The sequence below is a fragment of the Pinus tabuliformis genome, chromosome 8, assembly GCF_031772625.1.
Source record: "Pinus tabuliformis cultivar Carrire ecotype Pingquan chromosome 8, CPIR1, whole genome shotgun sequence".
In the NCBI taxonomy this organism is placed as follows: Eukaryota; Viridiplantae; Streptophyta; class Pinopsida; order Pinales; family Pinaceae; genus Pinus; species Pinus tabuliformis.
This window is the reverse complement of record NC_142294.1, coordinates 2074274235-2074295909: the sequence shown is the minus strand read 5'-3', so window position 1 is coordinate 2074295909 and position 21675 is coordinate 2074274235. Positions and strand designations below refer to the sequence as shown.

At 39.2% G+C, this 21675-nt stretch overlaps 1 protein-coding gene across 4 annotated transcripts in view; it reads left to right on the top strand.

Moving 5' to 3' along the window:
- The first annotated feature begins 319 nt into the window (after positions 1 to 319).
- Positions 320 to 21675, top strand: part of LOC149244803 (uncharacterized) — a 202111-nt gene continuing 180755 nt past the window's right edge. For 3 of the 4 annotated variants that reach the window (XM_089375017.1, XM_089375016.1, XM_089375014.1), the window contains exon 1: positions 320 to 936. The gene's annotated coding sequence lies outside the window, so the exon portion shown is untranslated. The remainder of the gene's footprint in view (positions 937 to 21675) is intronic. The other variant, XM_089375015.1, reaches the window with a different exon arrangement.

The following is a 21675-nucleotide window of genomic DNA, read 5'->3' as shown; positions in this document are numbered from 1 at the left end:
TTTCACATCCCAAGGTCTCTTGGACTCCTTTTGTCCATTCGGTTTCCACACTAACCCATTGAGGATTAGGTGTCCAACAATTTTATTTTAATTATGCATGTTTTTTGGTCGTCTTAAATTGAATAGATCTTGTGAGGTTAGTGTTAAGTTTGTTTAAATAAATTAAAAAAAAATAATAAATTATTATTTAGATAAGACATTAGTTTGTTCAAATTGAAGTTGGCTTACATCTAGATATTTGAGAGTTAGGTTTTATTATATTTAAAAAAACAAATACATTTTTTTGTTTTGTTATATATATATAGTTTTAAACAAAGGTTTGGGGCATCGACCCCGCCACCTTTCGTATCCTTTCTGCGCGTCGGCCTTTACGGTGCCGAGACCACAGCGACCATTTTATTTTGTTGTGGCCATCGAGCCGACCTCTCGGCCTCAATAGGCAGGTCCTCGTCGACTCGGTCCCTCTAGAGGCCAAACTCTTGCAGTTCGATTTCACTTGTAGTCGCAGACCGACGCGACCCCATGTTCCCTCCTGTCGGCCGAGACTCCTTTGCAGCGAATCGACAACCCCCCCTTTATTCTTTGGGTTGGCCGAGCCTACTCCACAGTTTCTCTGTGTTTCCTCTCTGCGTGACCCGCGATTCGGCTTGATAAACTTTTTAAAATCTCGCGTTAGCTCACAGTGGCTCTGTGCTGTGCGTTTCGGCTAGCAAATCGATTGGCCCAGCCATCGGCCGAGCCAACAATCAGAACGCAGTATTAAACCAGCGACCCATTCTCCAACGCCGTCGTAAAACACTCGGTCGGCCCCTCTCGAGCCCTCCCCCTCTGGCGTGAAGACATACAGATACAGGCATCGGGGCACTCGCGGCCCTTTCCCATTTCAATTCTAACCGGCACCAGCCAGCCATTAACTCCGAATAAACCCTGCTGTAGGTGTGTTATCTGGTTCATGAATTTATTTTGAGTAGCAGGGTTTGAATTGATTGGGATAAAAATTCATAAGTTTGGATATCAAAAAATAATTTCATTTGTTTTTTAAGCACAGAACATGGCTACGGGGGTTTCAAAGGTTTTCTAGCACATATAAGTCATATTCGCCCTTGAGCACAATTTGGATAAATTAAATTTACATATCGCCAAATGTTTTTGTTTTGTTTTGGTTTTTTTTTTCTCGAACTTTCTATTGAGATAATAAAAAGTTGCATCGGCCGATGCAAAAGCATTACTGTTTGTGTGTGTCCTCAGGAGACTCTCAGAAACATATATAGTCTATGACAAAGTCCATAGTGTATTGAAGTGCACCAAAAAAATACAGACCCGGGCCTCTCATAACATAGAGAAAACAACCCTCTTCAAACCATGATCATGTACATATATATCACTGTGTCCAAAAACTGAAAAAACATACTTTGGACATAAAAATTTACTGTATCATACTAACATTAGGAAATAACCAAATATATAAAGAGCTGATAAAAAACATCTCCTGGTACTGCGGCAAAAAATCTGGATAGATGTCCGCTTCCTGTATAGGGAAAAACCCCGTCACGTGATGAAAGGAGGGTGATCGTGTTCCTGAATCCTCCCGTCTATGGTCTCTCGAATGTGCCATCTACCCAAAACTTGTTGAACACCATCTTTAGATAAGAGATCCGCCTCTGCATTCCGTTCCCTGTATGCAGCAAACATAGATAAAATCAAAAGCCTGTTTGATAGATTTTCTTTTTCAATGAGTCGGATCAAAGTATGATTTTGACATCTCTGCACTGCATTAAACCAATTAATAATCGAATGTGCCATCTGCCCAAAACTTGTTGAACACCATCTTTAGATAAGAGATCCGCCTCTGCATTCCGTTCCCTGTATTTAGCAAACAGAGATAAAATCAAAAGCCTGTTTGATAGTTTTTTTTTTTGCGCAATGAGTGGGATCAAAGTATGATTTTGACATCTCTGCACTGCATTAAACCAATCAATAACATTTAATGAATCTCCAAAAACTTGCACTGAATCTATGCCAAGTTCCCGAGGCCAGCATAATAATAATTTCAATGATAATAGTTCTGCATAGTTGTTTGTTTCAATTCCAAGGCATATTGTTGATTTTAAATGTCTGAGACTGTTGATGTGGATAACCAATCCAGTCCTGCATCTATTCTGAGCATCGGATGCTCTATCGAAGTATGCCCATGGGATTTGTGGGTTGATTTGCTCTTCTCTAATAATTCGTGGAGCCAAAGTCGACAGGGAGGTTGGGAGTAATGAGAAAATTGTGGCAATTTCAATAGCTATGAGAGAGGGAGCTGAAGATGTGTCTTGGAAAATGCCTTTATTCCTTGCCAGCCATATGTCCCAGCGAGTTATTGGTGGCACTTTCTTTAATTTTTCATCTCGCACAACATTCCACCAATTTTGCCAAGCTTCCCCTATGTTTAAACGTCTCCAGGTCATGCTGAGTCTTAGGAGACTCAAAGATGCTTCCCACACTTTTAAGGTGAATGGGCAGCTTAAAAAGAGATGATTTACCGATTCTTCAACATTTTTGCACAACATACACCAGCTTGGACCATGTTTGTTTCTTTTCTGAAGATTGTCCCAGGTAGGAACTTTATTTATGAGGAGACACCAGACAAATAGCCTTGACTTTTGCAGTGCGTTCCAGTTTCCAAACCGTTTTCCACCACCATACCTGTAAACCCTGGACTCTCCTGTCCATTTGATAGTTGTAACCAAATTTAGGTGTATAAAAATCAATTGGGCATGGACCCATCTGAGTTCATCAGACCGATCCCTAATCAATGCCAATTCTGACTTTTTCACCATTCCCTATATGCCACGCTCGACCATCTTCAATAACCTTAAAAGATTCCACTGTAGCTTTCCATATTACTGACGCATTTGAAGTTCTCTTGTCTTGCCTTCGCACCCATTCCTCAATGGAAAGAGGATCAATATACTTCCTTTTGACTACTGCAGTCCATAGATTATCCGACGATAGTATGCGCCATTCGGACTTTGCTGCAAGAGATGTTGCAAAAGTAGGAAGATCCTTTATTCCCCAACCTCCCTAAGCCTTTGGGAGGGCTATCTTTTCCCATGCCACCCAAGGGAGAACTCCTTCCTCCTTTGCACCCCCATAGGAATTGCCCACACAGTTTCCTTATTGCAGAGAGAATTCCTTTGGGGATCTGTGTGAGGGCTATCCAATAAACAAGAATTGCAATTTTATCAGTACCAACCTTCCAACCCTCGAGAGCCATTTGTAACTCCAATGCTTTATACGTTTTTCAATCTTGGCCAGGAGCCACTTCCAATCTTGATTTTTATAGGAGTTTGGTTCAATATGGAACCCCAAGTATTTGAGACTATCCTTCATTGGTTTTGCTTCAAAAGGAAGGAAAGTTTGAGCCCTGTGGATTTCTGCCTGAGATAATCCTTCATGTACCAATGAAGACTTTTGCTCGTTTATACACATACCTATAGCTTTTAGGAACAGGTTGAGTGATTCTTTCAGCTGCTGAAGATCCCTTCTGGACCCATCGTTGAAAAGAAGAATACCATCCACAAACAGAAGGTGTGTTATGAACAAATTTGTGGCTACCTAGACTCCTTTTACATCTCCTCTGCGTTTTGCTGTGAGAATCAACTTACTTAGCCCAATTGCGACCAATAAGAATAGGAGTGGTGACAATGGACATCCTTGTCTGAGGCCTCTTTGGGCGTGGAAGAAAGGGGAAGTCGCTCCATTTATTAAATTTGCAAAACTCACATTTGTGACACACCCCATAACCCAGTTGATAAAAGCAATATCAAAGCCCAAATGAGTAAGCAATAGGCGCAAATAAATCCAACTAATTCTGTCATAAGCCTTTGATAGGTCTATTTTTGCTATCAATACTTTTCTTCTTCTCTTTTTATGGCTGTGCATAGCTTCCTGGGTGACTCCTATTGCCTCGTGAATTTGCAGTCGATCTAGAAAACCAAATTGTTTCCTAGAGATATTCTTTGATAGTAAGGGTTTGAGTCGGATAGCTATGATCTTGACTATTATCTTATAAATGCAATTGTAGAGAGAGATTGGTTTGAATTCCTCAAACGTCTTGGGATCATCATTTTTAGGCATTAAAGCGAGGAAGGTGGAGTTGAAAGGTTCATATATTTGACCTTTGATCTTGGAGTCCTCCATCACCCGCGTAAGGTGATCTCCAATAAGCTCAAAGAAATGTTGGAAGAATTAAATTGTCCATCCGTCAGGGCCCGCACTTTTACCTTTCTGCATAGATTTGATGACTCCTTCCACTTCCCCTTTCGTGATTGTGGCCATAAGCTGATCACTGAGTAACCGGATTCGTTAGGGAGGGGCCACGTGTCCGAATCCGGCGTGTCGAACACGATTCACCCAAAAAACGTGTCCAAAAAACATGACATGTCGAATCCGATTATGACACGTCGAATCCTGTGCGTGTCTCGAAAATCGCCATCGTGTCACGATTTTGGACTACGTGTCCTGCTTTCCAGGACTCGTTTAGCGGCAAAGTGACTTCCGCGGGTTAGAAAAAGGCCGCAATTGCTCATTACAGTCACACTTTTCATCATTTGGCAAGCATTGTTTTATTAATGTTTGATGTATGGCTAAGTTAACATCAATGGATGGCAGTCGCATTTGAGTATTCTACGTTTCTCAATAGATGTTGTTGTATGCTGTGTTCTAACAAAACATGTGCTTGAAATACTAGAACCATTATTGCCTGGAAACTTCGAGAACTCGCTTTTTTCACAATTTCGAGTGACAGTTTTGATTGCTCAAATCTGCAAAACCCAAAGGACCCTTGATTCTTTCATATGTCGTTCATGGCTTCTGTTTACCAATTATTTCTACTGCAGCAACAATTTCTTACAAGTTATCTATTTTGCTAGATAAGGAATTAAACTAGTTCAATTAAAAAAAGTTTAGTTTGATTTTTCACTGGAAGATTATTCAAGATAATGTTTTGAATAACCACTGGGATGGGATTTGAACTGTTAAAGGAGATGCTGTTGACAAAAGCAAAGATAACGCTGAACAGTACATGAATGCAAAACATGAATTTGATCATCTCATTGACAACCTTCACGGGAATTCAAGAATAAGATTTCAGTTCAATGTTTATTGCGAGGGGGAGATGTAGGGTTGTCTTGGTGTCTGTAAAATTTCAGATCATACATATAATATCTTCTTTATTATTATTATTTTATTGAGATATATAATTTTTAAAAAATAATGATAAGAGTATATATGAAATGGGGTTGAATAATGTTCAAGTAGTCTTTGATGGTATAAAAACTTTGAGGTTTGCATTTCAAAGTTTTTGATAATTCATGATGGTTATTCTTTTATAGGTTAAAAATTTGTTAGTGTGTTTATCTTACTATCTTGTAGTTGTAAGTTGTCTTTCAGTTATGAATTATGAATCATGATTTATCATTTATGTGACCACTGACATGTATTTGAATTTTGTATTTACTATGCATGCTATAGATGAAGATCAATGTTTGAAATCAATAAATTTGATATCATTTTTGGGATTCAACCGCGTTAAGTAAGTCATTCATGTATGACCATTTCAATAAATTTGTATCATTAATTAAAATTTGTGTAAAAAATATTTAATTTTTAATATATATATATATATATATATATATATATATATATATATATTTTAATAAAATAATATATAACGAATCCTCGTATCCTGTTCCGCGGGGTCAACATGTCCGAATCCGACACTACGAATCCCGAATCCTACGAATCCCGAATCCCTGTGTCAGGGGACTTAGGCTGATCATTTTCATCCTCCTCTGCAAATATAGGAAATAATTGGGTGACCTGAATTACTTCTGCAATAGTTGCTTGCTCTGGGGCTCTAAAGAGAGCCTTGAAACAGTCTGTTCCTATTGAGGCTAATTCATCAAAAGTTTTTGCTATGCTTCCATCTACTTTCTGCATTTCCCAGATTGTATTTATGTTTTTTCTTCCTCTCGCATAGTTTTGGAAAAACTTTGAGTTTTCATCCCCAGTAGCTAACCATATGGCTATGCTCTTTAGTCTCGCTTGCTCTTCTTTGTCCTTTAGAATCTTCCTTTTTGAACATTCCAGTTGTTTTATCCTTTCCCTAGATTCTTCTGTCTCATTTCCATCTCTCTCCGGCGTTTCCAATCTTCCTAGTTCTGTTTCATTGCTTTTTAATTCCGCCTCTTCCCTTGTCCACTTTTCTTTCGCCCAAATGATTGTAGCCTATTTCGTTCGTTTGAGGTTCTCCATAAATTGAAGAGCTATGGAGGGCCCCTGGACTGGGGTGTGCGGGATCCAGGTAGCCTTTACCAACTCATTGTAGCTTTCCTTTTAGAGCCAGATAAGATTAAATTTAAAAGGGCTTCCTGGCTTCCCATTGCTCCCTTTTAATTCAAGAAGAATGGGGAAATGGTCTGGTTCTCCTCCCGTCCCTACCCATTGTCGAAATAGGGAAATTCTGCTAATTAGATCTTCATTCAACAAAAATCGATCCAACCTCTTTGCCACTCTAGCTAAGCCTGAGTGCCCGTTTCTCCAGGTTGGTTTGTGTTTGATCAAATTGATATGTAGTAGCTCGTTGGCCATTAACTTGCTCGCAAAAAAATCAGGCAAGGCATCAACTTGAGCCCGCGGACTCCAGGTCTCAGACATTCCCAAAGAGAAATTTAAATCCCCTCCCACCACCACATTTGGACCATTCATGAAGGATTTTGACAGAAGGGAGTTCCAAAAGGTGACCCTATCTTGACACGGGCCGTAGATGTTGATGAGGGAGAGATCCATGCATAACTCAGAGGATTAGACCTTAGCTCCCATGACCAGTTATGAACCCTAGTTCTGAAATTGCTGGCCTTGAAACCCGTAGCCAATCCCCCTGATCTTCCCTTCTCATCAGAGGTCACAAAGGACCATCCAGGCATCATTTTATTGAGGGAGGCCGACACAGTTTCTCCATTGCCTAAGGTTTCTTGAAGCATAAGGACGTCTGGGCCAGTGTCCTTCATAAGGCTTTTCAGGGCTAGCTTCTTGCAGGTGCTAGCAAACCCTTTGTAGTTGAAAGGGAAAACAATCATTTGGCGGCCTTCTCAGGGGCTTACTCCGCTCTAAGAGCCCCTTCCAAAGAGAGTTGTTTCCCATCCGCTATGTCATGTTTAGCTTTATGTTGTGCCTTGGAAATATTTGTTTTCCTATGTCTAGAAGTCCCAGTTCTAGATGGTGCTTACTTCTCCTAATCCCCCTATAGAACTGCTGGAGAATTCGTTCTTGTCCCTCAGACGAAGGTTATAGTTGTTGAAATTTGGTACGGAGGACAGGTGGTTCCCTTAGGCTTTGATCTTTGGCCTAGGGAAAAGTGTCCAAAAGAATTTAATTTTTCTCCTAAAGTAACTTTATAATTTTTATAAAGTTAAATCTAATTTAAAAGTGACTTTAAGTGATAAAGTTACTAAGTCTAATTTTAAAGTGACTTTTATAAAGTCAATGAAAAATTAGAAAGGAAAAGTGACTTTGGAAATAAATGACTAAGTGGGTCTTTATTAAAGTGGGGTGAATTAAAAAATAGAAAGTGAGATTTAAATGGGCATTTAATCTCAGCCATTGATCTAAATCTATTTCAGCCATTGGATTTAGGGATCACCCAAAAGTCACTTAGGGTTGGGTTAAGGGAGGAAAAGGAGGAAAAGATCATTCATTCTTTCATGAGCAGATTGAGAGAAGGAGAGCAAGAGAGCAAGGGAGATTTCTGGGCAGCTGAGAGCGGAGTTTCAGCAGTTGAAAGCGGAGTTTCAGCAGAGTGGAGTTTCAGCAGCTGAGAGCGGAGTTTCAGCAGCTGAAAGCGGTGTAACAGCAACAGCCGCGGTGTAACAGCAACAACCACGGTGTAACAAAAACAGCCGTGGTGTAACAGCAGCAGCCGCGGTGTAACAACAATAGCAGCGGTGTAACAACAACAGCCGCGGTGTAACAACAACAGCAGCGGTGTAACAGCAACAGCCGCGGTGTAACAACAACAGCAGCGGTGTAACAACAACAGCCGCGGTGTAACAACAACAGCTGCGGAGTATCAGCAGTGGTGTATCAGCAAGGCTGAGATAAGTTGTAAAAGTCTGTTTGCTGATTTTTTGTTTGCTGAACATTTCTCCTACTGTAAAAATGCATTTTCCAGAAATAAAGAAGAGCTCTCAAACTGGTTTTCCCCAAGAGTTGTAGGGGGTTTTTCCAGGGTCACATTGACCAAAAATCTCAGTGTTTAAATGTGTTTTAATGGCTGTTTATTACTGCTGATTTTTATTTATGCAATTTCCAGCATTCTGTAAAATTTCCAGAATTTGTGTTTTCAGCAAATTTATTTTTTCCAGCCTGTTAAATGTATGGTTATGGGAAAGGGCATTTAACTATATGGGAGAAATAAGGAGAAACTGAAAACCGGGGTGGGAAATGAGAAATTTCTACAATAGTGAGAGGCCAAAGAGGATGAAGGAGGGGAGGTTGTCATCTCAAGAATGGGAGAGGTGGAACCAGAGAGTTTTAGGGCAGGGATGGAAGTTATGATACTGTCTAGGCCATTTGACAAACTGCAAGGCGGGAGCATCTTTGAGTTCTTCGGCCTGGAGGGACCAGGCCTTGAATTAACATCAAGCAAAGAGTGCATAATAGAGGATAAAGAGGAGGCCGAGTGTAAAATAGTACCTGCAGTCTGGGGGAGAGGAACGATGACTTTTGTGAGCATCTTGCGCTTCCATTGACCGTTTGTTTCCCAGAGTTTCTTGGCGCCTGAAAACCTATTGAGTGTCTACTTCTACCTCCATCGAGATATGGTTGACTCTCCTCTGCTCCCCTGTTTCAATTTCTAGAGGCCCTTATCTTGGGATGCCTCATTGTCTTCTCCTTCTGTAAAACCCCAGGGGGAAATCTCGCGCTAGATGGCTGTGTTTGTGACAGCGGTGGCACTGGAAAGGAAGTTCCTCATAATCAATCAACTGTGAGTGCGAATACCATTGAAGATGCAGATCAAATTTTTGTTGTTGTTGTTGTTGTTGTTGTTCTTTGTTCTGCCAGTCCTTCTCTTGGGTCTAGCTTTACCAAAATGCGGGCCACTATCCTGGCTTTGGTTTCCTTAAAGGACATGTCTTCTTTGAGAAAGAGGCCCAACTTGTTTCCTATTGCCTTAAAAACATCTTTCGTCCAGTGTTGAGGAGGTAGAGCTGGAAGGCAAACCCAGATTGGAACCTCGAGTTTTTCTCTTTTTGTGTCAAAGAGAGGAGTCCATTTTTTGAACAAAATTGGTGAGGAGCTGAAACACCAATTCCGCTCAAGAACCCATTCAAGCGCTTCTAGTTTGCTGAATCTGGCCATGAACCACCCCATGCTAAAATGATCACCTCTGACACGTTTTCCAGTGCCCCCTTCCAAGCCTTCGATATCTAGTCAGTGATGTAGCTTGCCATAAAGAATCTTCCTTTTGCTCTCCCAACAATGATAAGTTTTGATGCTTCCATAGCACTGTTGATTTGGATGTCAATCCTGAGAACTAGTTTAGGGTTTTTCGGTTTTTTCCTAATAAATTTACCATTCTTCCTCTTCGAGCCAAAGATTTGGGAATTTTCTTTCTCTGGTCCTTCTGTTTGATTTTGCTGACCTTGCAGTTGTGCGTGAACTTCGATGAGCTCTTCTTGCTGCTGACCTTCTGCTAATGTATTTAGCCTTGTTACCTCCCTATTCTCTACAGATTGTCGTTCATTCTCGGGTCGATCTCCAAAAACCACCACTGCTGAGGCCCCCAAGAGGCTGACTTCTTGCAATTTTCCATTCTCCTTGCCCAAAATCTCTTGGACGGTGTCTCCTCCTTGTACCGTCTCTGCTGCAAGGGAAGCCCTGTACCTCTCTGACCTTTAGCATCGAAAAATCACCCAACCTCTCTTTCCCTGAAAAAAGCTTCTGACTGTCTTTTGGTTGGATATCCCTTATCTCTGTCTCTCCCGTTCTCTTAGCAGGTTCTATAGCGAGGGTTCTAACGACTCTCTAGGCAGTGCCCTTGTCCTTTGCATGCAGATCCTTAGACAATTTTTTTAAACCCTCATTCCCCTAGAGGCCACAACTCTTGACAATGTCCTCTAATCCTCCTGTAAACCCTACATCCTCAGGAATTTCCAGGGGATTTGCAGATCTTACCTGGATTTCTGTCACTGTCCAAAGAGGTTGATCTGATGTTTTTGTTGGAGATGCTTGTCCTACCTAATGATCTTTGACAGTTTCCCATAAAGATGCTCTTTTGAGGTTAGTCTTTTCTTCCTCTAGAAAACCCGATCTGCCTTCCGCCAAACGCTCCTACGCAAAGAAAACCATTTTGCCAGCTAGGGATCTAGCTAGAAGACCTTGTCTAGATTTTGCTAAGTTGGCTCAAGTCCCAAACCGTTAAGATGTCTTTCGGCCCAGGTTTTGGATCGACCAAGTCTCTTGGACTGACCATTTCCCCTTTTGTGTGGTTTTGTCTTCCAGATTCATCGCATTCATGATTTTATTGTATCGACGTTCTGAACCAACGTGTTCTGTGGTTCATCATCAGGATTAGATGTGTGAAAAAGTCAGACTATAATTTCCCCTTTCTTGAGTAAAAACAAATTTTACTCTGCTGACTTCCCCCTGTCGCCTGGTAACTTCGCTTTGCTGTTGAAACGATCCAAACTGTGAAATTGATGATGCGTTGACTGCTACTCTAACCCTCCTCCAACTGCTACCGGTGTGAACAGAGACTCGATACCGCTTGCGTGTCATTTGTTGACCAGGTGTTGGTAGGGTTTTGACACCATCGATCAATAGTACAATTAGCGATGCCATCCTGCAACAAACCCTAGGGGCTTGCTTCCTGTTAGCCCTAAGCTCCATCCACCTCTGCTTCACATCATCTTTATCTTGTTGCAAGGGTTTGACCCTCTCGTATTGCTTGATGTTAATGATATGATTTGAAACATTTCTTAGTACTTATACCTTGATTTCATGGTTACGTATATTTTAAAGGCCAACGAAACAAATCTTGTGCATGTTAATGATGCTCAAGCAAGCCACTTTCAATTGATGCATGCACTAGTAATGTCCTTGATCAAGCATATGATCTTGATACTTGAGTGGTTGATTCATTAAATTGGAGCATTCATTCTTATCGTATTTGTTAGCATATGACTCACTTTGGCACATGATTCATGCAACATATGATGTTGTTTATTTTCTCTTGACACAAGTGGTTACTTACTTGACACAAATTTATGTGACATTTTTTAATTTAGGTTGAGGAAGACTTTTTTTTGGAAAATATTTCAATTGTATTTAATTCACACAATTATGAAATAGTTAAAGGATGTCTTGGATAAGTTTGCTGATAACTGATCTCTATTATGAAGCAAATGAAACATCAATCCCTTGGCATGAGCTGATGATCTTTCTTGCAAACTTAATTTGTGATTTATCTTGGACATATTTTTTATTATATGTAATGCTCTAATTTCGTGATGCAGTTAGAATTCTGATGGCAATTTTTTTTACTTAGATTCAATTCGGGATTGCATTTGATTTTATTAATTGATGCGGGATCTTGCAATCTTATGATATGTGTAAGATTGATGTCACTTTGAATTGAGCACTAATTCCTTCCTTTGAATAACTTATCATATCATACTCTTATTCATACTCAACAACAAATTTGGAATCAAACATAGGGAAACCCTCGTTATGTTAGAAAAATTATACATCCTAAGCCTAGAAGTTGTTGAAAATGTAACTAGTTTCGGTCTTCATAACTGTTGTTGTATTCATTTCAATATGTATCCTATGTAACAAACAAGAAAAGAAAAGAAAAAGTTATTATTATTAAAGCATGGGTTTCATGCTCTTTATTGATGGTCTTCTAGGTAAAAGCATGTTTTTCATGCTTCTAGGGTTTGTTAAGTCTTAGGATTTATTGTTATGATTCAAAAGGAGTCAACATCATGTTTATAAGACCCTTCCGGCAAAATGTATTTATAAAAAGAATTATTTTTGAGTCTAGAAAGTCTTGGAATCTCCTAAAGTACAAGTCAGCCCTGGAAACATCAAGTCGACCTACAGGAGGGAATTTGACCCCTTGAGAATGTTGTAAAATGTAACTAGGTTTGGTCTTCATAATGACATGTAATTGTGACTATTGTAAATGATGTAATGAAGAAACTAAAATTGTTATTGTAAGCCTTGCTTCATGAGCAAGTGATTTTATTTGTTAGTGGCTCCCATTAAGAGCCTTAGGATTTATTATTGAGTCAAAGAGTCAAGCCATGTATAAGGAGCTCCTCTTGAGCATATATAAAATATATATGAGTCAACCTAGTGTCTAGAAAAGCCCTCCAAAAAAAAGACAAGCACAGTCCTCTTGATGTCAGCCTGCAAAATGAATTAAATGACACATGTTGGCTCACCTAAAATGTCACAACTATTCGGATGTTAAGGTCGGCGTAATATATGGTCGAACAACTATATATAGGAGGCTGGGCTCCTTGCAGAAACACAAATTTTTTTTCGCATATCCCTTTGAGATTTCGGGTGAGCAGAGGCAACAAAGAAGTTCAAATTCTTCTGTGGTTTTCGGAGGACAGTTACAATGAAGTAACTTCGCATAGCTTTGAAGATTTCGGTGAATAGAGAAAACAACAAAATTCAGATCATCTATGTTTCAGTGAAGGCTAAAGATCAAAGGTTACAAGGCTATAGTTCTGTGGGGAAGCGAATTCGGATCCTTCTTAAATTAGAAATCACATTGACAACAAGAAGATTGGTCTCAGTTTGATATTCCTGAAGTAGTCATGTTTCCACAGTCATAAATTCGATGGTCTCTCTCAGTGATTTCGGAGGACAAAGACAATGAACAATTCAAATATCTCTATTCAGAAGGCCTAAGTGTAGAAGACAAGTTCGGATACCTCTGGTTAGATTAAGGAGTCTTGGTGCTGCCACAGGGAGAAGGATCCAGTGCTAATCTCAATCTCAATAATGTCGCAGTTTGAACATGAAGTCTTGATGCTTCTACAAAGTGACAAAATCTCGATGTCAAATCAATGTTGAAGAGTTCAGTATCAAAGTAGCAGTGAAGGTCTCATTGTCAAGGTAATGATGAAGATCTCGGTGGAATAGGATTCAAGAAGAGGACTATCAAGAGAATGTGTGTCTTGAGCTTGCAGTGGCTCCTAGGTCAAGGGTCTTGGTCTTGGTATTCATCAATTAGAATCTCTATAAGAAGAATTTGTGCGGGTTTTCCTCTCAAAGAGTGAGAGGTTTTTGGCCCTGATAGAAAGCCAACATCTTGTGTTCTTGTCTATTTTGTTTTAGTAACTATTTGTTGAAGTAAGAAAACACACTCTAATAATAACAAGAGAAGATTGTGTTAATAAGAAAAAGTAAAAAGTACCTCACAAATAGTTATCATCGTAAGAAGAATCTTATTAATCTAATTGCCCCAGATTCTTCAACAGAGAAGGCTATATAAAGGAGCAGTTTGACTTGAAGTAGTACTCACTCACTCAAGAAGCTCGATCTCTCTTGAAATGTATCGAACTGGCCGAAGGTACAAAACTAGGCGTGGAACAAGTAGAAGGTATAGAATCGGGTGTAGAATAGGCAAAAAGTATAGAACTAGGTGTGAAATAGGCAGATGGTACAAAACCGGGTGCAGGTTAGACTGAGGGTATAGAACCGGGTGCAGAACATGCTGAGGGTACAAAACTGGGTGTGGAACAGGGCGAAGGTACAAAATTGGGTGCATAACAGGTTGAAGGTACAAAATTGGGTGCATAACAGGTTGAAGGTACAAAATTGGGTGCAGAATAGACCGAAGGGTCAAAATCGCTGTGCAAATTGCAGGGTTGAGTATGGCAGGTCGAAATTGTAGCTGGTTGGTCCAGCTTCAAGGAAGGACTTGTTGGAAGGGCTGACTTGGTACTTGGAGAAGGACTTGGTCTAGGGTTGGGTCTTTATATCTCATTTGAAGTAGATTCTAAGAAGAGGAGTTTTTTTTCGGGTTTTCCCCTTAGAGGGGTTTTGCCTTGGCTGAGAGCCTAATTTCTGTGTCCTCTATTGTTACTGTTTTGTTCTTGATATTTGTTTGATGAAGAGATCTAACTAAAGAACATAAAGAAGACTAATAAAGTTCACAAGCAAATATTAAGGTTAAGGAAAATAAGATCTATAAGCTGCCATCTTACATTTTCCAACATGGTATCAGAGCTAAAGTGAACAAGGAAGGCAACTGGAAGGACACTAGAAGGATTTGCTTATCAAGGGGAAGGAAAAAGGAAACTCTTAAGGATTGTTTCTTGAAGGAATCTAGTTAAAGATTCATTGGTAGAAGACCTATTGATCTAGGGTTTCTACATTGAAGAAGACCAAGACTACATCAATCTCGCAAGAAGGGTGTTGATCTCACAAAAGGAAGTCTATTTGGAAGGCATCAATCTTGGATGCTATTGGTGGAAGAATCCTAGGAAACATCTTTCAAGGAAGTCTCTTCAAAGGTCTTGAAGACATCAAGAAGGTTGGAGACATCATCAAGAAGAAGAATCTTGGTTATCAAGTAAGTATCATATTATTACATCATGTTTGAATCTTCAAGTCATATGGGTTCTTTTTGCAAGGAGAGCAATAAGCTTGTTGGGGCATCAAACTATCTAGCATGGAAGAAAAGAATTGACTTGATACTCACAAAACAAGAAGTAATGGAATATGGAAGAAAAGAATTGACTTGATACTCACAAAACAAGAAGTAATGGAATATGTTGCAGGGGAAATCATGTTGAAGGAAATGTAACTAGGTTTGGTCTTCATAAATGTACTTTTGATATTTGTATTTATTCAAGAAAAGAAATATTACTCTTATAATATATGTCAATGAGTTTCTTGCTCATTGAAATAGGTCTAGCACTAGTTAAAGTGCTATAGGTAAGTAATATAGTCAAAAGAAAAGGTTGAAGACCTTAAGGGTTTGTTACACCATGCAATAATATGTGTTAGGGTCATAAGAAGACCTCCAAGCAAAGTCATAAGCCTCCTCCAAGCAATGGCACCATCAAAAGAAGCAGTTTGTATTATATCAAGCAAGTCGGCCTCAAGTCTTCATGTCGGCCTCTAGTCGGCCTAAAAGAAGGAAACATACTCCTATATAAGGAGCCATTCGACCTCCTCAAAGGACAACGATATCATCTCTGAAATCAGCGAGAAAGAGGACGAGTAAAGGGTACAGAAAAGTCAAGGAAAGAGGTCTCCAAGTATAGCGAAGAAGGAGGAAGAAATACCGAAGCTTTGGAAGTTTGTTCTAGGGCTAAAAGACAGTCACACATGTGAAGAAGGAGAGGGTCTCTCTGCTGTCATATCAATCCTCTATCATAGTCACACAAACTTCATTATTTGGGCTAAGATCATAGGCCTAAAGGGCCTCCCACTCAAGTGAAGAAGCAAGGAAGAATAATGAAGTTAATAGGGCTAATTTGAAGCATACTACAGTCACACGTGTGAAGGCAAAGAAGGCTATTCTGTTGTCATATCGAACTCTCCTATTGCAGTCATAAAGGAGAAGTGTTTGGGCTAGAAAAGAGTGCCTATAAGGTCACTCACTCAAGCACGGAAAAAGGCTATATAAGCGTAGGAAGAAGGAGAAGTCTAATAGAGTTCTTGTGAGGGTATTCCCTCACACGTGCAAAGAACTAGGGCTGCATTACTGTTGCTCTAAGTTTGCAATCTTTGTGAAAGAGAAGAAGGCTCGGTTGGGAGGCAACAAGGTCATCTTCTCAAGTTAGGAAGGCTCCATCTCAAGCGAAGGAAGAAAAGGTCAAGGTTCATCCTAGAGCATACAATCTAAGGTCTCTACAGTTGCCGGAAGAAGTGTCGAAGGGAGGAAGGCAAAGTACTTGAAGGAGAAGGACAAAGTGTTGAAAGAGGAACTAATCTTGAAAGGACTTGACTTGTGCTTGGAGGATCTTCTTATCAAGGGTCTAGGGTTTGGCATTGATCAATAGAAGCTTCAATAAGAGAAATTCACGAAAGGGTTTTCCTCTCAAGAGAAGAGAGGTTTTGGCCTTGGCAGAGAGCCAACATCTTGTGTTCTTGTTCTTATGTTTTGGTAGGAGTTTGATGAAGTACACACACATGCATTAATAATAAGAAGAAGAAGATTAAGCTAACAAGAAAAAGTAAAAAGACTCCACAAATTGTTATCAAGTAACGAAGAATCACACTACACTTATTTGCCCTAGATTCTTCAACAAATCATTGAACCAAACAAAGACAAGACACAAGAACTTGCAAAGTACAAAATAGGGGAAGTAAGGACTCAAAGGATCATAGTCGAATCAATTAAGGATTGTCTTGTTCCATTTATTGCAAATTTGAAGACTTCCAATGCTATGTATGACAAGCTAGTGAATTTGTACTTTATAAGTCCAACAAGACAAAATATGTCTTTGTGGAATAAATTATACAGAATGAAGAAAATCAAAGGAGGATGATGTGGCATCCTTTCTCACGAGAGTATATCAAATAAGAGACCATTTGCAAGGACTTGGGGAACCAATAACTGATTCAGAAGTAACTATCTGTGTATTGAATGCATTCCCACCAGAATGGAGCATATTTGCAACAAGCATCTACTCCAAGAAGGATTCAACTCCTTTTGATGAGTTGTGGGCCCACCGCATATTGGAAGAATCAAGGATCAAGGTCAAAGATGATATTGGATCAGATGAGCAATCTCAAGCCTTTCTAGCCTGAGTCAAGAAGCCGAAGAAGGGAAAGTTTGGTAAGTCCAAGAAGAAAGACATGTCCAAGGTTCAATGCTTCAAGTGCAATGAGTTTGAACACTTTAAGAGGGATTGCCCAAACCAATAAAACAACAAGAGAAAAGAAAGGAGTGAAGCTCATGTAGCCGAAGCAATGGGCGAACTTGAGAGGAAGGCAAAGAAGTAAGTGAAGGATCTTTACTACTAAAGAAGGTTCATTGACTGTGAGTTTCATATGTTTTGCATAAGCATCATAGAAAGAAAGCATATGATAGTAGCATATTTGAAATTTACATGATTAAGTTTCTTTATTGACCATTTTGCATAATATTCATCCAAGCATTATCTAACATCATGTTAGAAGTTGTCATATTGCCCAAATGTATCATCATGATCTGGGAGGACCATCATTGTGAAAGGTCCTTGGGAAAGGCATCATGACAAGGGCAATATACATTCCATGTAACGTGGAATCAATACTGGTAAAGGGATGAAGGAATGCAATGGGGTCAAGTTGGAGGGTCATTTTAGTACATAAAGCTAGATGATTGGATGAGAGCATAGGCATGCATGTTAAAATAAAACTTTGGATAAGATTCATATATATAGAATCTTGTGAAAAGAAAATTGGTCATAAAATTATGCTCAAGTATTTATGATGTTGGAAAAGAATAGAATTTGACTTACTTTAGGATGTATGAGAGATTAAGACTTTCTTTAGAATATGTTAGATGATAATTAACATCCAATCTCTGGAAGAGAAAAAGTTGTAACTTGGTAATCAAGTTCGATCCTTGGGCACTCTATTGCAAGAAGGAAATTTCAAGTGGAGATGGTCGATGAGGATGTTGATGGTTCGAGAAGGTCAACATGGTAAGGTAAGTCTATTTTATTATGGTTTGGTTATCTGGTTAACATATTATTTTGCTACCTGGAAAAGATGTTGCAGGAATTCATGATGACAGTTGAGGCAAGTTCAACTATATCGATGGAAAGTATTGAGGAAAGCTCAATACTTGGTACCTGGCAACCATGAAGTCAAGAGGTGTTCATCTTGGAACTAGAAGGTAGCAGTGCGAAAAGATAACCTGAAGGTCAAAGGATATCACTTTCATGAGGAAGCCATGATCCACTTGAAGATTGGAAAGGTTCAATACAATACCTTTATCTGTGATGTTGAAGATGAAAGTGATGAGCAAGAAAGATGACCTGGATCCTGTCATAATATTAAATAATTAAAGAGAAAAGATGGCTCAATGATACCTCGAAAGGAAGCAAGCTTGATGCGAAGGAAAGAGGGAGCCATGTAGCTATGGAGATCAAGTAGCTGGTACTCTCATGAAGACAAGCCATAAGGCTTGTGGTGTAGGCTTCCACTATTGGAAGGAAGTCTGGAGTCTCCTCTGGTTTTAAGAGGGAGCAAAAGGAGTGTCCTTGAATAGGAGTAAGGATCTATTCTCTAAGAGAATAGGGATGTTCTCTTTGGTTAAGAGGGAGTGATGGTGAACATCACATGTGCATTCTTTTCTTCAGGAGGTGAAGAAAAGATGGTGAAGGATTGGATAAGCATTGGTTTCCTTGAGAATATAACATCCAAGAAAGGAAAGGTATCGACACTCTTTGAGGATGGGACAGGAATCCAAGAGAAGATATTCTTAGGACAGGAATAGTCAAAGAGGATCGATATTCTTTGAGGACTTAGGTATGGAGATCCAAGATAAGAATAGTCTTAAAAGGACATACCTTGTGGACATCCGGATGGGGTATGTGCCTTGTAAAGGTAGTGCGGTATCACACATAAAGCCTCTCAACATAATGTTCTTAATTAAAGAAGAACTTGTCTAGTTAGGCCTTAGAGACAATGCTGGTCATGATGATGATGCTTACAATATGGCTTATCAATCCGATTCTTCTTGTGAGAACTCTTCAGTTTGAGATATGATGTTGTTTTAGTTGTATAATTATGAATATCTCCCTAGTTAAGAGGGAGTGTTGAAATTGTAACTAGTTTCGGTCTTCATAATTGTTGTTGTACTTATTTAAATATGTATCCTATGTAACAAATTTTTTATTATTATTATTAAAGCATGGGTTTCATGCTCTTTGTTGATGGTCATCTAGGTAAAAGCATGGTCTTCATGCTTCTAGGATTTGTTAGGTCTTAGGATTTATTGTAATGAGTCAAAGGAGTCAACATCATGTTTATAAGACTCTTCCAGGCAAAATGTATATATAAAAAGAATTGTTTTTGAGTATAGAACTAGGTTGCGAGGGAGCGCCCCCACCCCCTCAATCCACCCTCGAAGCGCGCTCCCTATTTTTTTTTCGCTCCCTAGCTTTTTTCACAATTTGTTTTTTGCAAACATGCCCCAAACACAATTTTTTTTTCGAAGAACCAAGAATTTTTGAGTGGGGCAGCCTAATGATCAAGCCTATGGCCCTATTATTGATATGCAATTCATGGTAATGTTAAATTCTTAAAGTAAAAGGATAAAAATGAAAGATAAAGGTGAGGTGAATGCCACTTTTACTTAAATTTTTAACATTACCATGAAATGACTTAGAATGTTTGGGAGTGGTTCCTACCTCATTGGATTTCATATGGAGAAAGTACAATTTTAGGTCTCACTTAAAATCCAGTAGACTCATCAGTTTTTCAGGATTTCAGGATTGGTGGGATTGCATTGTTTCCTTTGGATTTCGTTATGTACTAGGGTATGGAACTTGTATTTAATCAAGAGCACCAATTCCTCTATGTACTTTGATGTTAGTGACATTGGTTGTCGAACTCCCCTACCATGACCCTACTAAAAATGTATCCATCAGTCATACAAAATCTTGACTTGACATGCTACTTTTTTTCTATCTTATGTTAATGCTTAGAGGGTGATATTTATGACAAAGATCCCAAGATAGGCAATGATTTCGATGATATGTATGTATTTATTGTAGCATGATTTTTTTGGATGCTAGAGGTCATCAAGAGCCTGTTTATTGATGTATTTTCAGTTCAGATATACGTTGCACTCAATGCTATTTTGGTTATGTGCACCCTTACATGTTATATAAACGAAAACTTATAACTTGTGGACTTGTGGTGGCAAGAACCAGAGGAAGCTGTAGATAATATATTTACGTGTCTTTTCTAGTTTCTAGTAGTTTTTATAATTGTTGACTCTTTCATATATGTTATGATATTTTTTGTAAACAATATATGACAATTTAAGTTGGAAGTGTGAAAATTCTATCACTGCAACCACTGATTTATTTTACCTACTTATTTCCCAATAAATTATTTACGAAAACTCTTTAGTAGACATTAAAATAAATTCTGCTGCAGATATCACACCATAATACATAAACAAAGACATGCACAAGAATCAACGCATCAACACAGATGTTTTGGACAATTGTCCTCGGAAAAACTCAATGTGCGAAAACCGGTGCAACAGAGGAGGATTTTATTATTTAGCGATTCTTCAGTACAACTGGGTGCCAAACTGGCTTACCCAAAAGAGTATTTTTTTTTTCTCTTCCACTTCTCCTAGTCTCAGCGTTAGGTTTGCTGGCCTCTGCGCAGCTCCCAGACCCTCTGCGTTAGCTCCTGCCTCTTTGCGTCAGCACTGGGCCTCTTTGCGTCACCCACGCAGGCCCTCCAGTGACTGCGCAGTTTGCTGCCTCTGCGTCTGCCTCTCCAACCTCTGCGCTGGTCTTCTGGTGCTGTTCTCGACTCTCTGTTCCGTACCTGCTGCCTCTTGCTGCTCTCCAGACCACTAGTTCGAATTTCTCAGCTAACCCCGCTCTAGAAATCGAACTGACTGGTCTCCCTCAGTATGTTCTCCAATTGACCCTCAAGCCTCTTCTTATACTTTTCCTATTGGTCCTTCAACGGCCGAGATTAAATCTCTAATCAATGGCTAAGATTAGATTTGGCTTGATCCATGACTTTCGGAACCTTTTAACCCAATTTTATACTAATACCCATTAATATTTTATTTTTCCTAAGTTTAGACTTAGGAACTCCATTAAAAATATTAATTATTTTAATATCTCCCAAACTGGTTAGAATCTGCCCAAACCATTTTTGGGTCTTGGAGATCTCATGTGCTTTAGCCTGTCCATGAATTTTCATGGCTAGAGCACATCTGATGCTATCTTAAATCAACATGAAGTTTGAAGTTGGCAATTATAACTCATTGGTAATGTATTATGAGTATGATGCTTCGTGAAATTTGAAAGTTGAAACATTTCATTTCATGTTAGATATTCTATGTTATCGTTTGGTTACTTGGTAATGGTAATGGGTACAAGTACAAGTTACAACTTTAGTGATCAATGATGATAAATGTTATATATCAAATTTTGAATGCTTGAAACTTTAAGATTGATGAATCATGAGACTCGATATGTTGTATGTTAGTAACTTGTGGACATGGTTGATGAAGATTATAGCTTCTAGATGATTGATGTTATATGGTTCAATCCATGTTTTTATGTTCTTTTATATCTAATTCATCATTTTACATGCTTTTGTTGACATATATGCATCAAAATAAAAAAAAATATATATTATATAAAAATTCGCTCCCAAATCGGGCTTCCCGCTCCCGCTCCTTCTCCCCGCTTCTTCTCTCGCTCCCAAGCAACCTTGGTCTAGAAAGTCCCGGAATCTTCTAAAGTACAAGTCGGCCCAAAGGAGGGAATTTGACCCCTTGAGAAGGCTATATAAAAGGAGCAGTTCAACCTCATTTAGTGCTCACTCACTCAAGAAGCTCGATCTCTCTTAAAAGGTATCAAACTGACTGAAGGTACAAATTCGGGTGCAGAACAAGCA